The 18,317-nt window shown below is 40.3% G+C and overlaps 1 long non-coding RNA gene across 1 annotated transcript; it reads left to right on the forward strand.

The window, feature by feature from the left end:
- Window positions 1-395: 395 nt before the first annotated feature.
- On the forward strand, window positions 396-3,672 carry LOC142170696 (uncharacterized). Its single transcript, XR_012700075.1, has 2 exons — window positions 396-1,819; window positions 3,405-3,672. It is a non-coding gene; the product is annotated as an uncharacterized LOC142170696 (long non-coding RNA).
- Window positions 3,673-18,317: the final 14,645 nt, after the last annotated feature.

An 18,317-nucleotide genomic window follows, 5' to 3' on the forward strand; every position in this document is an offset into this window, starting at 1 on the left:
GATTCGTGGTAGCTTCGATGATGAAATGAGAAGTTACATTAGTTTATTGTTAGTAGGAATAATTTAATTATTCTAAGTTCATTTTGTTGGAAGTCTTTTTGATCATGTAATGATCTACTAATGTAATGTGATATTTGATGAAGTTATTAGATACGATTTTGAGTCTATTATGCAACCAAGTAGCTAGTTTATTGATGGACCAAGTGTCTAGTACTTTCACGACCCCAATTTCCCTCCATAGGATGTCGCGACGTCACCTAGCCTCTAAGACTAGGTAAGCCTAACAAACATGTGGAAGTGACTAAAACAATAATTTAAAAATCTCAAAACTCAACAACGTATATAAAGAGAAATTTTTACAGCTCAGTGTGTATACAATAGCCAAAACCCGGCGTAATACTGTAGACATGTGATTTTTGACCCTCCCCAAGATTTTTCATATTTTAGCGCGTAAATATTTAATTTAGGCATAATATAGATATTTTAAGTAATGTTTGACTCTTTTACTCTATTTTATTACAAGAAAATAAAAATTTACAAAAATAGGTTCATTAATGTTTTGTAGTCATTTTTAATCTAAAAAAAAATCAAAATATACAAAAATAGTATCGTATTTTTATTTTAATATGATATTTGAAAATACCAAAAATAGATTTGTTTTAATGGTTAGTTTTGTTTTAATAATTATTTGAATAGTAGTAATAATAATTAATAAATGGGCCCGTATTTTTAATCTCGTTCGCAGCGAAAGAATAGAACTTGGGTTCGAGCAACCCACTTTTAGGCTTAATATTGGACCTAGCCCACAATTGCCAAGCTCATAGTTCCTAGGTCCATACCCCTTAACCTAAAAACCCTACCAAAAAACCTACAATATAAAAAGGAAGAAAAGAGAAAAGAAAAAACGGGGAAAAGAAGGACGAAGAAGCTGAAAGCTGCGCATAGGACCCCACTCTCTCAGATCATCTTCTCCAAGCACCCATATTCCTTTTTCTTCTTCAACAGCGCAGCTTTAGGTTGTTCAGTCCGGGCTCCGGCTGCTGCTCCTCTTAATCTCCTTCTCCGACGAACTCGCCTGAAAACGCACACACGTACCAACGACCACCTCCCTTACTCAACCATGCTGCCGACGTCGTTCAGTCCAAACGACACAGCCCCACCTCTGGCGGAGTCTGGTAAACCAGCAGCCATGGCCGGAAACTCGCCGGGAAAAACGAGCTCCACCAACTCGTTGGAGTAACGATTTCCGAACGCGGCTGGACATCAAACAACCAGACTTCATGAGCTTCTTCTTCATGAAGCTCAGCCTAAAACCCTAGACCAGAAACAAGAGCAGCAGCTATCAGCTGTTACATACAAGACCCCCCCCCCTCTCAAAAACAAAACCAACAACAACCAACGTTAACCAGCTCCACCGGCGACTATTGTTCTCACCTTGTTCCCATTTCTCTCTCCCTCACTTTGCTATCCTTCCAACACCCAAACACACGCACACACGGACATAGATGGACAGGTTTCTGGAAGTTTGGAAAAAGAAACAGAATACACAACGTAAAAGCTAGAAACGAAATGAAAGGCGAGACATCTGGGTCGCGGCGAGTTTTGGTGTGATTTAAGTTTTCGGGCGAGTTCCGGGTTCGTCAGAGGTCGTAGCCTGAGGTCTCCGGGGAGCTTCACGGCTCCGTATTAGAATTCGACAATTCTATTTGGTCTCTTCTTGGAAGTCCATTAGTTGTAGGAGAGAGGTGACAAAAATGGAAATGGTGTAGTGCCCTACCGTCAGCGGCAGTGACGAAACAATAAACATTGTTTCTGTTTGGTACGTTTTCAATACGTTATAATAATACTTTAATTATTGTGAAAAATTCCAATTAGTGACTTACGGTGGCCTCAAATGAAAAGAAGTTTCCACATGATATCAAAGAATTTTAGGAGTCAATTTTCCTAGTATGTATGGCACTGTGGCAAATAAGTGGTACGTTAACTTTGGACGTTGAAAAGTTAAAAATGAATAAGTAAAATATATTATCATATTGAGAAAAAAGGTATAAATAGTGATTAGTTTATTCAGAATTTGTTCCAATTAATATAAGGTTTAGTTTAAAGCTTTCTTTACTTGATTTTTGTGGTATTTGGACGACTGTGATTCGTTAGTCAAACTAGTATACATTGGAATTTTGTTGAATCTGCCCCTGAACCTTTGAGTGAAATACATGGTTCATTAATCTATGCTTGCTTTCGAAAATTAGTTCATTTGTTGAATTCTCTAATGAGACTTGACTGTTCTTTTGTTTGAAGTTGTTTGTTTTGTAATGTCGCTTGAATGGTTCTTTGAATTAGTTTGTTAGATTAAAGACTCCAATGACTTGAACAAGATAATAGTTGGTTTGGTTTTAAAAGTTGAATAAATTATAAACATGATAGAAAATGTTCTATGGGAGACTAAATCTACCATCGTGGTTGTGGACTCGTTCGCTTGACATAGTTATGATTCCCTAGAAAATAAATCGGAGTATGCGTTCGCGCAACTTCGGCCAAACTCTTCTTAATAATAACAAAGCGTTCTTAATTGTGGACACGTTCGCCTGACATGATTTTTGACGCACCAAACAAATGGGTACACGTACGCGTGACCCATTTCAAGATAATTTTCTTAATTTTAAAAGCGGTAAAAGTTAAATTCACATAGGCTCTAAAAATCAGTAATTAAATAATTTTAATAAGCCAAGTATGATCAAAGCGACCGTGCTAGAACCACGGAACTCCGAAGTGCCTAACACCTTCTCCCGGGTTAACAAAATTCCTTACCCGGATTTCTGTGTTCGCAGACCGTAAATAGAGTCAGTTTTCCTTGATTCGGGATTAAACCGGTGACTTGGGACACCATAAATATCCCAAGTGGCGACTCTGATTTTTAAATAAATAAACAATCCCGTTTCGATTGTCCTTTAATTGGAAAAACTCCCTTATATTTATACCCTTTATGGGGTGTAGGAAAAAAGGAGGTGTGACAGCTCTGGCGACTCTGCTGGGGATCGAACCCAGCATCTCTGGTTCAGGGTTCAAGAATTCGAGCCTGTTAACATGATTTTTACTTGGCTTTATTTATTGTTGATATTGCTGTATTATGTGAGCCTTTTGTGCTAAATGCTATCTGTTTATCGCTTTAATATTGTTGGAATTGTATATAACTGTCTTCTCATGCCACCCATCTGAGTCTTCTGAAAATGGTGCATACGTTCGGTCTTCCTAGTAAATCTTAGGTTCTTGGCTTTGCGGGGTCTTGGCCAAATTTTGCACTTCTAGCCACCTTTTAGCCAAATAAGCTATTTTGCAAAACTAGCCTAAATCATGTCTTGCATGTGTCTTAAGGAATGTTATTGTCTCACATAGTGTTGGTTTAGGTTTTCTTATACAGGTGTGGATTTATTTACCGAAGTTTGAGCATGACAGACACCCCGTGACCATCCGGTCAGGATTGCGTTCAGGAGTTGCTTAAGGAGATTTTTATATTTGTTATTTTTATTTTATTTTTATGTTTTTTATGTCGTCTTTTACATTCTAGTTTTGTACAGTAATGTCAAGTATTTTGTTATTGTATTTTCTGCTTTATGTGTGAAAATGTGTTGTAACCCAAAAATCTTAAAGCTAAGTCCCATTTTTTATTTCCGTTATAAATTTTCTTTAGAATACTAATTCTAGAAATAAAAAAAAAAGAAACTTTTTGAGGTTGTTTTTCCTTTAGGCAATTAATATCTAGGACTTAAAATGACTTATTTTTATGTTCACTTTAGTATATTAGGACCAAAATTCATAAAAAGAGAGAGAATTTTATTCTTTTGCTTATCATTGGAATTTTTCCTTTAGGCAATCAAAATTGAAATAAAAAAATATTATGTTTTATCATTTTCATTGCTTGCTTCGAAATCATGCGTCAGGATATCAAATGAAGATTCAAAATGTTTTTCTGTGGTTTATTCCTTAGATTTCCTTCATAAAAAAAAATCAAAAAATATTTTTCTCTTTTAGGGTTTTTCCTTGATAATTTCTCATAGAGTATCTGTTTTAAAAAAGAAAGGAAAAAAAAGAAAACAAAAGAAAATAAAAGAAAATCAAAATGTTAGTTTGTCTACTTGATTCTCGATCTACCAGAACTACGCAAAGATCTGATTCATGTGGGGTTATGATACGTAGGCAACCTACATAGGGTTCGATCGAATCACTTTTTTTACTGTTAAAAGAAAGGAAAAAAGGGATACGGAAAAAGAGAAAAAAAAAGGTGAAGTCATGGGATGTGAGAAATGAGAAGGAAGAAAAAGAGCGATAATCGGAAAGAAAAAGGGGAAGGAAAATGAGCGAGCTAAGAAGTGCTAGAAAAACAAAGAAAAGAGAGGCTGAAATGAATGAATTGGGATGATGCCAACTGACCTTTGTACCCTCGAAGTCATTTTAGAACCGATAACTGTGGCTAGGTGCATTGCACATGAAGTGAGATTATCTTATGTTAAATGCCCTAACGCTAACGTGATGGTTTCATTTTGTTATATTCATAGCAGAAGGGTGGTTGGTTTGTGGTTTTTAAAGTGTTAACTCTTCTCCACAACACAAAGTCAAAAGGCAATGGCAGACAACAACATAACTGAGTTGGTTGATACCGGTGCCCGAAAACAGTTGGTTGAACAGGATAAGGGGTTGGTTGAAGAGGTGAGGATGTTAAGACAACACATGACGGACATGTATCAGGCTTGGATGACTGGGAGGGCACCACCCCCGCCACCACCTAGCTTCCTAATTGTTACCCTTACCCAAACACCGGTCACAGTTCCAGATGATCCCCTACACTCTCCAGATTCACCCACTTACCATGGCTTTCCCAACCACCCTAGTAGCTCTGTCACTCATCTTCTAATTACCTTTCCTAAAAATTGCCCTCCTGTCTTTTCCACCATCCCCAACAATGAACACCCACTCAAAGCTCACGATGCCCGATATTACCCCTCAGAGGTTGCCCACAAAGTTCCCAACTCATACAAACAGAGCCCTCGGGATAAGTTGCATGTTGAAAATGAAAGGTTCACAGGAAGAGAAAGGAAAGAGGGGATACCCAGGAAGCTGAAAGGCATAGTACGATCCTCGAAGAACAAACAAGGAAGGGAAGATCAGGGCAGCATGTCCTACAAAGAATTGTCTATGTCCCGCGACGTTCGTCTGCCTGTGGGGTTTAAAGTGCCAAAGTTTAACTTGTATGATGGGTGTGGGGATCCGGTGGCTCATTTGAGGGATTATTGAAATAAAATGAGATGTGTTGGTGAGAAAGATGATTTGTTGATGACGTACTTCAGTGAGAACCTGACTGGGCCAGCATTGGAATGGCATAATCGTCAAGATATTGGTAAGTGCCCTACATTGGGTGACATGGCTCAAGATTTTGTTCGATACTTTCAATACAGATCAGGTGTTACCCCAGACTGCTCCTCCCTATCTAAAATGGAAAAGAAGCCGGAGGAAAGCTTTAGAGAATTTGGGCTCAGGTGGAGGGAGCAAGTTGCTCGAGTCAATACCCCGATTGGTGAAGAAGAAATGGTTGAGCTTTTCCTACAGGCCTAGGGGCCCACCTACTTTAGTCATTTGATCCCGGCCTTGGGAATGTCTTACAAAGATGTGTTAAATATGGGGGAGCTAGTAGAAGAGGGAATCAAGTAAGGCAAAATCATGAGTTGTTCGAAAGACATTCAGAACATCCCAGTAAGCTTGGGTGGAAGAAAGAGAAACAGAAAAGATGATCCCACGGGCTTTCCCGATCAACACTTCCAGCCTCGACATCGTCCCCATGGATATCCTGATGCACCAAATGATCCTTCCCAATGCCACTTCTCTCCACGGAACTCCAAAAATTGTACATCACTCTCTCAGTACCCAGCTCCACAAAATTCCTATCCACCCCCACGAGCCTATCGAAATCCCCCTGGATCAGGTTTCCGACCCAAACAAAAGGGACGTCAGTATGAAATAATGTACTGAGTATGTAAGGCAATATACTGTGTTATTTAGTTAAACCAGCAAGAAAATAATCACTATTATTTTAGCTCCACGGTGGGTGCCAAACTGTTTACCGTGAAAATGGTAATAACAATTAAATTTGATTTAATGGTTCTAAAAATACATGATCTATTTTTATGCTAGTTGCTAAGCAGTAGATGTTATGTAAAAGACTAAGAATCAAGAAAAGAACTTAGAAATGAGATGTTAACCAAACCAAATCGCTGTCAATCAGGGCCTCGAGCTTGCCTTTTCGAGGGCCTTGGGGTTTAGTCTGAAGCTCGACTGGGAGCTATCGACGGTGGTCGATGGAGACTAACAGTTATAAATAAATCAATGACGGCTCTTTATGGCCAATAATAAGCAATAAATGATGAACAATAAATAGAACACAATAGATATAAGCAATAAATGGAGTAATGAGATCAAGTGAATATGTTACAGAGCAGAGAAAATGTTCTTGTGTATTTAATATTAGGCAACAGATATTTACAAAATGACAAAGATCCCCTATATATAAGATGGGGAATCCCTACTTAGTACAAGTGCATTTATTACAAAGATATGGAGATGGGACAACTAGTTAATGCCATGATACAGGCTCAGTCTAGCCTGACAGACTTTGTCGGCTCTAGCTTCACGCCTTGGGAACTCCCTACTTTCTTTTCGTAACTGTCGGTCTCCTACTGCCCCGAGGTCGAGCGTCGATGGCCCCCGAGAGATGAAACTCGATCGTGGTCTCGAGCCTTCAAGAAGTGCCTACGAGGTATCCTAACGATTGAAAATCGGACCCTCCGATTTTACCATATACAACATCCAATCATAAAATATAACTTGGAGAATATAAATTACAGAGTATTCCAAATTTTTAGATTTTATGATTGCAAATATTTCACATAAAAATTTTAATAAACCTACAGTGTATAGTCTACCCAATGGTGGTCTATATTCCATTGTAAATGTAAGCCAATAGAATTCCATTGTAAAGAATTGAGAACTGTATATCAATCATAAGTTGGAAGGGCATAGGGGTGGTTCATCTATTTTTAGTTATTTGTTAGTGTAAAGTAGTAATTTAGTTATGCTAATACGAATATGACAGTTGTTTGTGAATAACTTAAAGCTGTACTTATTCATCAACTTGCAAACTTTGAATTGGATAAAATGGATTAGTATTACGTATCAATCATATCGGTAATAACCTAAGTCAGTAATTGATCAACACAACTTTTATTATATAGTCGTTGACCATTATTACAACATAATGTTAAGGTAATATATGCAGCTTGAAGACTAATTACCTATTATAATCATACTAAACATCAATTAATATCAATACATGCTGATAATATAGCGCAATATTCGTTATACAATATTCATCTACTTAGAGGTATTACTTGTTGACAACACTTCACTGGCCAACAATCTTATACTTAGAGGTCTTGATTCTTGAGTTGTTACATGTAGAATAACCAACTCTAAATGGTATGAAATACACCGCCAATTATAGTTGTCACAACCCAAACCGATGGGCCGCAACGGTCACCCGGTACCTTACTTAATCGAGTATCAACGTAATGTATCTTTCTTATTACATTTTCATATATATGTGACATACGGGCCTAATAGGCCAACATAATCATTTATAATTCAAAACATAGGCCGACAAGGCCGTACAATCTTTTACGTACACGACATATGTCTACAAGCCTCTAAGAGTATATAAATGTCATAAAGGTCAGGACAGAGTCCCGCCATACGAAACAATACATGTCTAAATCATACTAACCAAACAAGCAACTCCGAAGCAAATGGAGCACGCCAACATCTTCTGCTGAGCTGATAGCCTACTTGGAGGGCTCTCGACCTGTCTATCAGAACCTTCAGGCATGAAACACAGCGTCCAGACAAAAGGGACGTCAATATGAAATAATGTGCTGAGTATGTAAGTCAATATACTGAAAGCTGAAACTGAACTGATAATATAATAACTACAAGTAGATGGAAGTAAAAGATAATCAGAAGATATGCTTACCTGCTGATACTGACTCAACTCTCTCAATATAGTAAGTAAAATAGTTGTCCTGCTCTATAAGGCTTAGTATATATATAACTGCTATGTTGTAGTAGGCTCGCTCATTGGCGCTTGGCCATACTAGGCTTTGTATCTCGACCAACTGGGCTCGCTCATAAGCGCTTGGCCACAGTAGGCTCGGTATATATATAATTGCTCTGTCGTAGTAGGCTCGCTCATAGGCGTTCCACAAATCAACCCTCAAATCACCAAATCTAACTCTCCCATACCATGGTCTAAAATCCCCAAATTTCACTTCAAATTAACATAAACTATGTGTAAAAAATCAATGGATAATCAATATTTATCAACAAAAGTATCACGACCCAAACCGATGGGCCGCTACGGGCACCCGGTACCTTACTCAACCGAGTACCAACATAACGTATCTTTCTTATTACATCTTCATATACATATGACATGCAGGCCTAATAGGCCAACGTAACCATTTATAATTCAAAACATATGCCGACAAGGCCGTACAATCTTTCACGTACACGACATATGTCTACAAGCTTCTAAGTATTCATTTTGCCAGACGGCTAATATAGTCATAACTTAAGTCTTATCTCTTATCCATAGCATTTAGTAGAAATGCCTTGAAAAGACTTCAAAACAAGAATTTGGCTTTGGCATTAAAAGCCAAGGACGTTGAAAGCAGAAACTTTTAATTTCAAACAACTAAGGCTTCATTTCAAGCCATTTTGTCCAAACAAATTTAACCTTCAGGAAATTTTGATAGAAATTTCAAAAGCTAGGAACAGAAGCCAATTTATGTTTAAATCCATTCTTTAAGATCAAAAACGTTCAAAGCAGAACAATTCGTCCAAGATTTCAAGGAATTCAAATGTAATTTCGTTCATATTTTGCATAAGCAGATTCGTTCAAATAATTCAAGAAACGGTATGTTAAGGCTAAGCTCTTCTTTCATTTGGCATGATCTCATCATTACACAAGTTTGATAACGAGGCATAAAGAAAAATTCATATCCCAAAATTTACGTATATTTTGATTTTGTTCAATTATGTGTACGATGTTAAATATTTTCTCATATGCTATATTCTAGCACACACTTTTTAATAGAAACAACTGAAATATTTCATCCTAGGTTATATCATAGTATACATTAAATTTAGATTGGAATTACACAGAAATATAGTGATAAAAGACAGGTTGAATGAGAAAGAACAACTAATTCACTTTATGAGTTTCAGTAACAAAATTTAACAAGTTTGTTTAGTTCTAGTTGCACTGACCCAATTTGTCAATAAAAATTGGACACTGTAGCAGTGTTATTTTTATAGTATGCTTTCACCAATTGTCCAACAGATTTGAAGTTGTCATCATATGGCTTAGATTTCAGCTTAACCAATTTTCCAGAGGCTAACCAGATGATATATATTTAATCATTTTGTTGCAATGATGCTCTCCCATTTGGGTGTCACATTGGAGTATGTTATACTGAGTGGTATCAGAGCCTAGTATGGCCGAGCACCTATGAGCGAGCCTACTACGACAGAGCAGTTATATATACACCTAGCCTACTGTGACCGAGCGCTTATGAGTGAGCCTAGTTAGTCGAGATACAGAGCCTAGTATGACCGAGCGCCTATGAGCGAGCCTACTATGGCTGAGTAGTTATATATATACCGAGCCTTATAGGGTCGGACAGCTATTTTACTTACTATATTGAGAGAGTTGAGTCAGTATCAGCAGGTAAGCATATCTTCAGATTATCTTTGACTTCCAGCTACTTGCAGTTATTATATTATCAGTTCAGTTTCAGCTTTCAGTATACTGCCTTACATACTCAGTACATTATTTCATATTGACGTCCCTTTTATTTGGACATTGTGTTTCATGCCTGAAGGTTATAATAGACAGGTTGAGAGCCCTCCAAGTAGGCTATCAGCTCAGCAGAAGATGTTGGCGCGCTCCATTTGCTTTGGAGTTGCTTGTTTGGTTAGTATGATTTAGACATGTATTGTTTGGTATGGCGGGACTCTATCCCAACCATTATGACATTTATGTACTCTTAGAGGCTTGTAGACATATGCCGTGTACGTAAAAGATTGTACGGCCTTGTCGGCCTATGATTTGAATTATAAATGATTATGTTGGCCTATTAGGCCCGTATGTCACATGTATATGAAGATGTAACAAGAAAGATACGTTACGTTGATACTCGATTGAGTAAAGTACCGGGTGACCGTTGGGGCCTATCGGTTTGGGTCGTGACAACTATAATTGATGGTGTATTTCATACCATTTAGAGTTGGTTATTCTACATGTAACAACTCAAGAAGCAAGACCTCTAGGTATAAGATTGTTGGCCAGTGAAGAGTTGTCAACAAGTAATACCTCCAAGTAGATGAATATTGTATAACGAATATTGCGCTATATTATCAGCATGTATTGATATTAAGTGATGTTTAGTATGATTATAATAGGTAATTAGTCTTCAAGCTGCATATATTACCTTAACATTATGTTGTAATAATGGTCAACGGCTATATAATAAAAGTTGTGTTGATCAATTACTGACTTAGGTTATTACCGATATTATTGATACGTAATACTAATCCATTTTATCCAATTCAAAGTTTGCAAGTTGATGAATAAGTACAGCTTTAAGTTATTCACAAACAACTGTCATATTCGTATTAGCGTAACTAAATTACTACTTTACACTAACAAATAACTAAAAATCGATGAACCACCCCTATGCCCTTCCAACTTATGATTGATATACAGTTCTCAATTCTTTACAATGGAATTCTATTGGCTTACATTTACAATGGAATATAGACCACCAATGGGCAGACTATACACTGTAGGTTTATTAAAAAATTTATGTGAAATATTTGCAATCATAAAATCTAAAAATTTGGAATACTCTGTAATTTATATTCTCCAAGTTATATTTTATGATTGGATGTTGTATATGGTAAAATCGGAGGGTCCGATTTTCCATCGTTACGACACCTCGTAGGTACGTCTTGAAGGCTCGAGACCACGGTCGAGTTTCATCCCTCGGGGGCCATCGACGCCCGACCTCGGGGCAGTAGGAGACCGACGGTTACGAAAAGAAAGTAGGGAGTTCCCAAGGCGTGAAGCTAGAGCCGACAAAGTCTGTCAGGCTAGACTGAGCCTGTATCATGGCATTAACTAGTTGTCCCATCCCCATATCTTTGTAATAAATGCACTTGTACTATGTAGGGATTCCCCCTCTTATATAAAGGGGATACTTGTCATTTTGTAAATATCTGTTGCCCAATACTAAATACACAAGAACATTCTCTCTGCTCTCTAACATATTCACTTGATCTCATTACTCCATTTATTGCTTATATCTATTGTGTTCTATTTATTGTTCATCATTTATTGCTTATTATTGGCCATAAAGAGCCGTCATTGATTTATTTATAACTGTTAGTCTCCATCGACCACCCTCGATAGCTCCCAGTCGAGCTTCAGACTAAACCTCAAGGCCCTCAAAGAGGCAAGCTCGAGGCCTTGATTGACAGTGATTCGGTTTGGTTAACATCTCGTTTTTAAGTTCTTTTCTTGATTCCAAGTACTTCACATAGCATTAACTGCCTAAGAACTAGCATAAAAATAGATCACGTATTTTTAGAACCATTAAATCAAATTTAATTGTTATTACCATTTTCACGGTAAACAGTTTGGCGCCCACCGTGGAGCTAAAATAATAGTGATTATTTTCTTGCTGGTTTAACTAAATAACGCAAGTTATCTTTCAGACTTTTTCTTGCACAAGATCTTTGATTTCAGGTAAAAGATTTTGACTCTGTGAACAACAATCTTGAGAACCACGGAGAAAATGATGTGGATGTTCCAGGTGTTGGTAAACCACCCCAAAACTCTGAGAACGCACCAAAACCGATTCTCATGGACGCGATCTCACCCGATGCTTAACACGTCGATGTAAGCTCCCACACTAACAAAAGCGTGCACCAAGGAAACCAACAAGAAGCTCAGAAAACCCCAGCTAGGAAAGAATGGGAGGTTAGACTTCACGCTATTTTTAAATTGTTGCAGGCACAACAGCTAGCTGCAAAGTCACCACAAAACTCCCAGCACGGTAGCGTCAGGGACGGCTCCCTCAGCCGAGCAGGTACCGGAGAAATCAAGCAACAACGGATCGATGGCCGACCCCTCCATTGTAAAGATGCTCAAGAACCTCACAAAGAGGATTGAATCGGGCGAGAAGAAGAGAGAAGCCAGCAACAAAAAGTTCGAGACCTACAACTCCAGGGTCTACCAAATTCCGGGCGCACCCCCGATCCTGAAAGGTATAGATTCGAAAAAGTTCATACAAAGGCCATTCCTAGAGGAAGCTACTCCAAAACCCATTCAAAAGAAGTTCAGAATGCCAGACCTTCTGAAATACAATGGAACCTCAGACCCCAATGAGCACGTTACTGTTTACACTTGTGCAGTGAAGGGCAATGACCTAAAGAACGATGAGATCGAGTCCGTCTTGCTAAAGAAGTTCGGGGAAACACTGTCGAAAGGGGACATAATGTGGTATCACAACCTAGATCCTAACTCTATAGACTCATTTGTTGTGCCGGCAGATTTTTTCATAAAGGCACATGCCGGTACCATCAAAGTAGCAACGAAGAAATCCGACGTCTTCAAGATCAAATAGAGGGAGAATGAGATGTTGCGGGAGTTCATATCTCATTTTCAAATGGAACGAATGGAGTTACCACCAGTCTCCGATGACTGGGCAGTGCAGGACTTCACTCAAGGTCTGAATGAATGAAGCTCGATGGCTTCGAAGCAACTGAAGGAGAATCTGGTTGAATATCTCATCGTGACCTGGTCGAACATTCACAACCAATATCAATCGAAAATCAGGGTCAAAGATGACCAACTAGGGACCCATCGGGCTCGGTATACCTAAGCAGGCTTGTAGCGAAGGAGCCAAAACCGAACAAAGAAAGGTACCAGCCATATACTGAAGACAGGAGAAACACCCCGAGGCACAACATACCCCGCAATGATAGAAGGATGGACCGAGGCCAGAACCCTCAAGGACTTGTCAACAGAGCCGGATTTGACAGGAACACGGGCTAACGGAGGCACCTTGCTTGTCGGAGTACAACTTTAATGTAGATGTATCAGACATCATGTTCGCCATCAGTAAAATTAGAGATGCCAGGTAGCCCAAGCCTATGCAATCAGATCCTTCGCAAAGAAATCATAACTTAGTTTGTTAATTTAACAACATGCAGGGCCACAGGACCGAGGATTGCCACCAACTCCAAGAGAAAGTAGCCACACTACTCATTAAAGGTCACCTCTAAGAATTCCTTAGCGACGGGGAAAAAAATTAGTTCCGAGAGAGAGAGGCAGACAAAAAGAACGAAACGAATGAGCCACAACATGTCATCCACATGATATTGGGAGGCATCGATGCCCCACAGGAGCCTATGATGAGAAGAACAAAAATATCCATCACCAGAGAAAAGCGAACTCGAGATTACATACTCGAGGATGCCCTCACATTCAGCGATGAGGACATCGAGACCTTGTCTCACCCTCACAACGATGCACCGGTAATCTCTTTTCTCGTAAATACATTTCAAATTAAACATTTACTTGTGGATCCAGGTAGATCGGCTAACATTATCAGGTCGAGGGTGGTATAGCAGCTCGGACTGCTTGACCAAATCGTACACGCCTTTTGAGTCCTCAACGGATTCAACATGGCGAGCGAAACAACAAAAGGGAAATCACCCTCCTTGTCAATGTGGCCAGCATAATCCAAAATGCCAAATTCAATGTCATCGAGGGAGACATGAGGTACAACGCCTTGCTCGGAAGGCCATGGATACACTATATGAGAGCAGTATCATCCACCCTCCATCAAATGATGAAATTCCCCACAAAGGATGGGATTAAGACCACCTACGGGGAACAACATGCAGCGAGAGAAATGTTCGCGGTGCACGATATGGCCCCAACATTGGTACCTCCACCTTCGAAGGAGCCGAAGGATAAGAAAACAGTAAAATAGCGATAACAAGCAACACGCTTGGCTATCCCCGACTAAACAAAGTAGGGGACTATAGCGTGTCCTCATCATAAGCGACCAAAACATATCAGGGCTCGAAACATCATTGGCACATTCTACACTAAGGTATGACCGTCTCTTTTCTCTTTCAATCACATTCTATACTGACCTGAGTGTAGGTGTCCAATCGAAACGGCCAAAGCACTCTCCAACTCGAAGACCTTAGGTTTCAAAAGCATGCGTTGCACTCTTTTCCTTCGACCGGTTTTTTATCCCAAAAAAGGTTTTATCGGCAAAGTTTTTGATGAGGCAACATCCATATTCTACCTAAGCAAGACCCAACAAGTATTCAAGGCTTCTTTTGCAATCAACCTCGAATACTAAGGGGGCCTTCCCCCAGAAGGACACCTACACGGAGAAGCCAAGATACACCAAATGGGGTCTCGACAAGAAAATAATGTACCGGGTCAAACAGTCGAATGAACTGTGTCCGTATAGAACAACTAATCCCTTAACAGCAAAGACATGTATACTTGTACCAAGTAATCAAAGAATACTTCCCAAAAGCATTTTTTACAATTCAAGGAAATTGGTATTTTTGCAAAAATGGCTACTCTGTCAAAAACTTCCCGAACACTCGGGGACTGGCGTCAACAACTTACAACAATGCGACCCCCAGGTCGGAGCTTCGGGCTCGTAAGCCCTCAATGAGGCAACAACAAGATCACAAAATAGCTCCAGAGCCAAAAAAACATCCCGAACACTCGGGGACTGCTATCGAAAACTCAATACCACATGACCTCCGGGTCGAAAATTTCGAAATCGTAAGCCCTCAAATAGGAAATACCAAGTTTACAAGTAATGTCTCCCAAGTCAAGAAACCCTTGACGACTCCGGGACTGCCGTCAATCGCCATCTCCATCAACTTATCAAATCCTGAGGCCATAAGACCACATGCAGGTAGCCTTGACCTCGTAAGACCTGTATAAAGCAACAGCAATATCTGTAAGACTTCAAGAAAGGCATGAACCACACTTGTACCAAGTTACAATATCTGTAAGACCTCAAGCAAGGCATGAACCATAATTGTACCAAGTATCCAAAACTGTAAGACCTCAAAGGCATGTAAAACTTGTAAGACCTTACTAAAGGCATAAACGCGATCTCAAAGTTTAGGCTATATATCGAACTTGTAAGACTCGTAAAAAGGCATACTGTACGCGATAAAATCGGAGGACCGATTTTTCATTGATAAAATTGCTTCAGTAGGCCACCTCGAAAGCTCGGGACCTCGAGCCGGTCATATCCCTTAAGATCTATCAATACCCGGCCAAGGATAACATCGGCCTAAACCTCGACGAACACGGGAAGCTTCCGAAGAATGCATTCGGAGACGATTAAGTCTATTTGAGCGGCTCAACATCGATCTACGCAGACGTCATAAAGCTAGTTAGCCATCCCATCCCATTTTCTTTTTTCCCTCAATGTATCTTGTACTAAGTCTGGGCTCCCCCCTCTAATAAAAGGGGAGTCATTGACACTCTATAAGGGTGGATGTTTCTCCAACTATTTTTCCACAAGATCAATAATATCTATCTCTCTATTTTTTCTCTAACTTTCTCATTCTTATTGGCTCAAGACACTCTTAGCGTCTATAGTTTTCATACTTGTTCTTCATTTATTGCTCGGTATAGGACATAAAGAGCCTTGTTTAATCGTATCTAAACGATTATCCCATTCCCGGCTACCCCCAATAGCTCGAGATCGAGCCCAGGTATCGACCTCGAGGTCCTCCATCGACCAATCCGAAGTCAGGGCAGGCCCCTTGGTTTGATTACTACCCCGTTTTAGCTTGTATTTTATCGTTAAACTTCATATCCTTAGCATCATCTGCTCTAACAACTAGCATAAAAATAGATCACGTATTTTTAGAATCCCATTTACAAATTTAATTAATGTTACCATTTTCACGGTAAATAGTTTGGCGCCCACCGTAGGGCTAAAAATAATAGTGATTTTTTACTTGCTGGTTTTGTTACAAAAATGCAAGTTATCTTTCACACTTTTCTTGTCCAGAATATCTTGATTTCATGTCAAAATGTCTGGCTCGGTAAACAGAATCGAGAACGACAACCTCGAAAACCACGGGGAAAACGGCGTGGTTGTTTTGGATGCCGGAACGCAACCATATAACCCCGATAACGCACCTGGGCCGATTCCAACGGATGCAGACTCACAGAACGCACAACATGTCAACGAAACCTCGCACACCGACAGAAGCAAACGACATAGCGACCCACAGGAAGCCCAAAAAACCCCAGCCCGGGAAGAATAGAAAGTTAGCCTTCATGTTATTTTTGAGATGTTGCAGGCACAATAGTTGGCCATCGCTCAGTTACAAAGCCATCCAAAGGCTCCCAGCACAGCAGCGCCGGAAACAGCTCCCCCCGCCGAACAAGTACCCGAGAGATCGAGCAATAATGGATCGGTAGCCGACCTTGCCATAATAAAGATGTTTGAGAACCTCACCAAAAGGATCGCGTAAGGCAAGAAAATGATAGCAGCCAATGATAAAAAGGTTGAGACCTACAACTCTAGGGTCGATCAGATCCCGGGTGCACCCCCGGTCCTCAAGGGTATCGATTCGAAGAAGTTCATACAAAGGTCGTTCCCCGAGGAAGCGACTCTGAAGCCCATTCCAAAGCAGTTCAGGATGCTGAAGCTCCCTAAATACAATGGTACCACTAACCCTAATGAACACGTTACTGCCTACACATGTGCCATAGAAGGAAACAATATAAAGTATGACGAGATCGAGACCGTATTTCTAAAAAAATTCGGGGAAACACTCTCGAAGGGTGCCATGATGTGGTATCACAACTTGTCTCCTAATTCCATAGATTCATTCGCCATGCTAGCAGATGTCTTCGTAAAGGCGCATGCCGGAGACATCAAGGTAGCAACAAGGAAGTCCGACGTCTTCAAAATCAAGCAAAGAGAGAATAAGATGTTGTAGGAATTCGTGTCCCATTTTCAGATGGAACGGATGGAGCTACCGCCAGCCTTCGACAACTAGGCAGTACAGGCCTTCACCCAAGGCCTGAACGAACGAAGCTCGGTGGCTTCAAAATAGCTGAAACAAAACCTGATCGAGTATCCGTCCGTGACTTAGTCGAACGTCCACAACTGGTACCAATCAAAGATCAGAGCCGAGGATGACCAGTTGGGAGCCCCTTCGGGCTCAGTATACCCGAACAAGCTCCTGGCAAAGGAACCAAAGCCATAGAAAGAAAGGCATCAACCATACCTCGAGGATAGGAGGAACGCCCCAAGGCGTAACCTACCCTGCAACGATCGGAGGGTGGATCAAGGACAGGACCCTCGAGGGCTCATCAATAGGGCCAGGATCGATTGAAACGTAATACCAACAGGTGCACCCCACCTGTCAAAATACAACTTCAACATCAATGTGTCAGACATCATGTTCGCTATTAGTAAGATCAAAGACGCCAAATGGCCCAAACCGATACAGTCAGATCCTTCGTAAAGGAATTACACCTTAGTATGCGAGTTTCACAACACGCACGGCCACAGGACCGAGGATTGTCATCAACTACAAGAGGAGGTAGTTCGGCTGCTTAAAAAGGACATCTTTGAGAGTTTCTTAGCGATCGAGCCAAAAATCAGTTCCGAGAAAGGGAGGCAACCAAGAAGAACAAGGCAAACGAGTCGTAACACGTCATCCACATGAACATGGGGGCACTGATGTCCTACAGGAACCCGTAATGAGAAGAACAAAAATATCCATCACCAGAGAAAAGCGGACTCGAGGATATGTCCCTGAAGATGCCCTCACGTTCAGCGAACAAGACACCGAGACCCTGTCTCAACCCTACAATGACTCCCTGGTAATTTCCTTCTTTGTAAATTCTTCTCAGATAAAACGTGTACTCATAGATCCAGGTAGCTCAGCCAATATTGTTAGGTCGAGGGTAATAGAACAGCTCTTGTTGCTCAACCTAATCGTGCCCGCCACTCGGGTCCTCAACAGATTCAACATCACAAGCAAAACAACAAAAGGAGAAATCATCCTCCTGGTCACCTTGGTGGGCACGACTCAAAACACCAAATTCCATGTCATCGAGGGATACATGAGGT

The sequence above is a fragment of the Nicotiana tabacum genome, chromosome 16 (assembly GCF_000715075.1).
Source record: "Nicotiana tabacum cultivar K326 chromosome 16, ASM71507v2, whole genome shotgun sequence".
NCBI lineage: Eukaryota > Viridiplantae > Streptophyta > Magnoliopsida > Solanales > Solanaceae > Nicotiana > Nicotiana tabacum.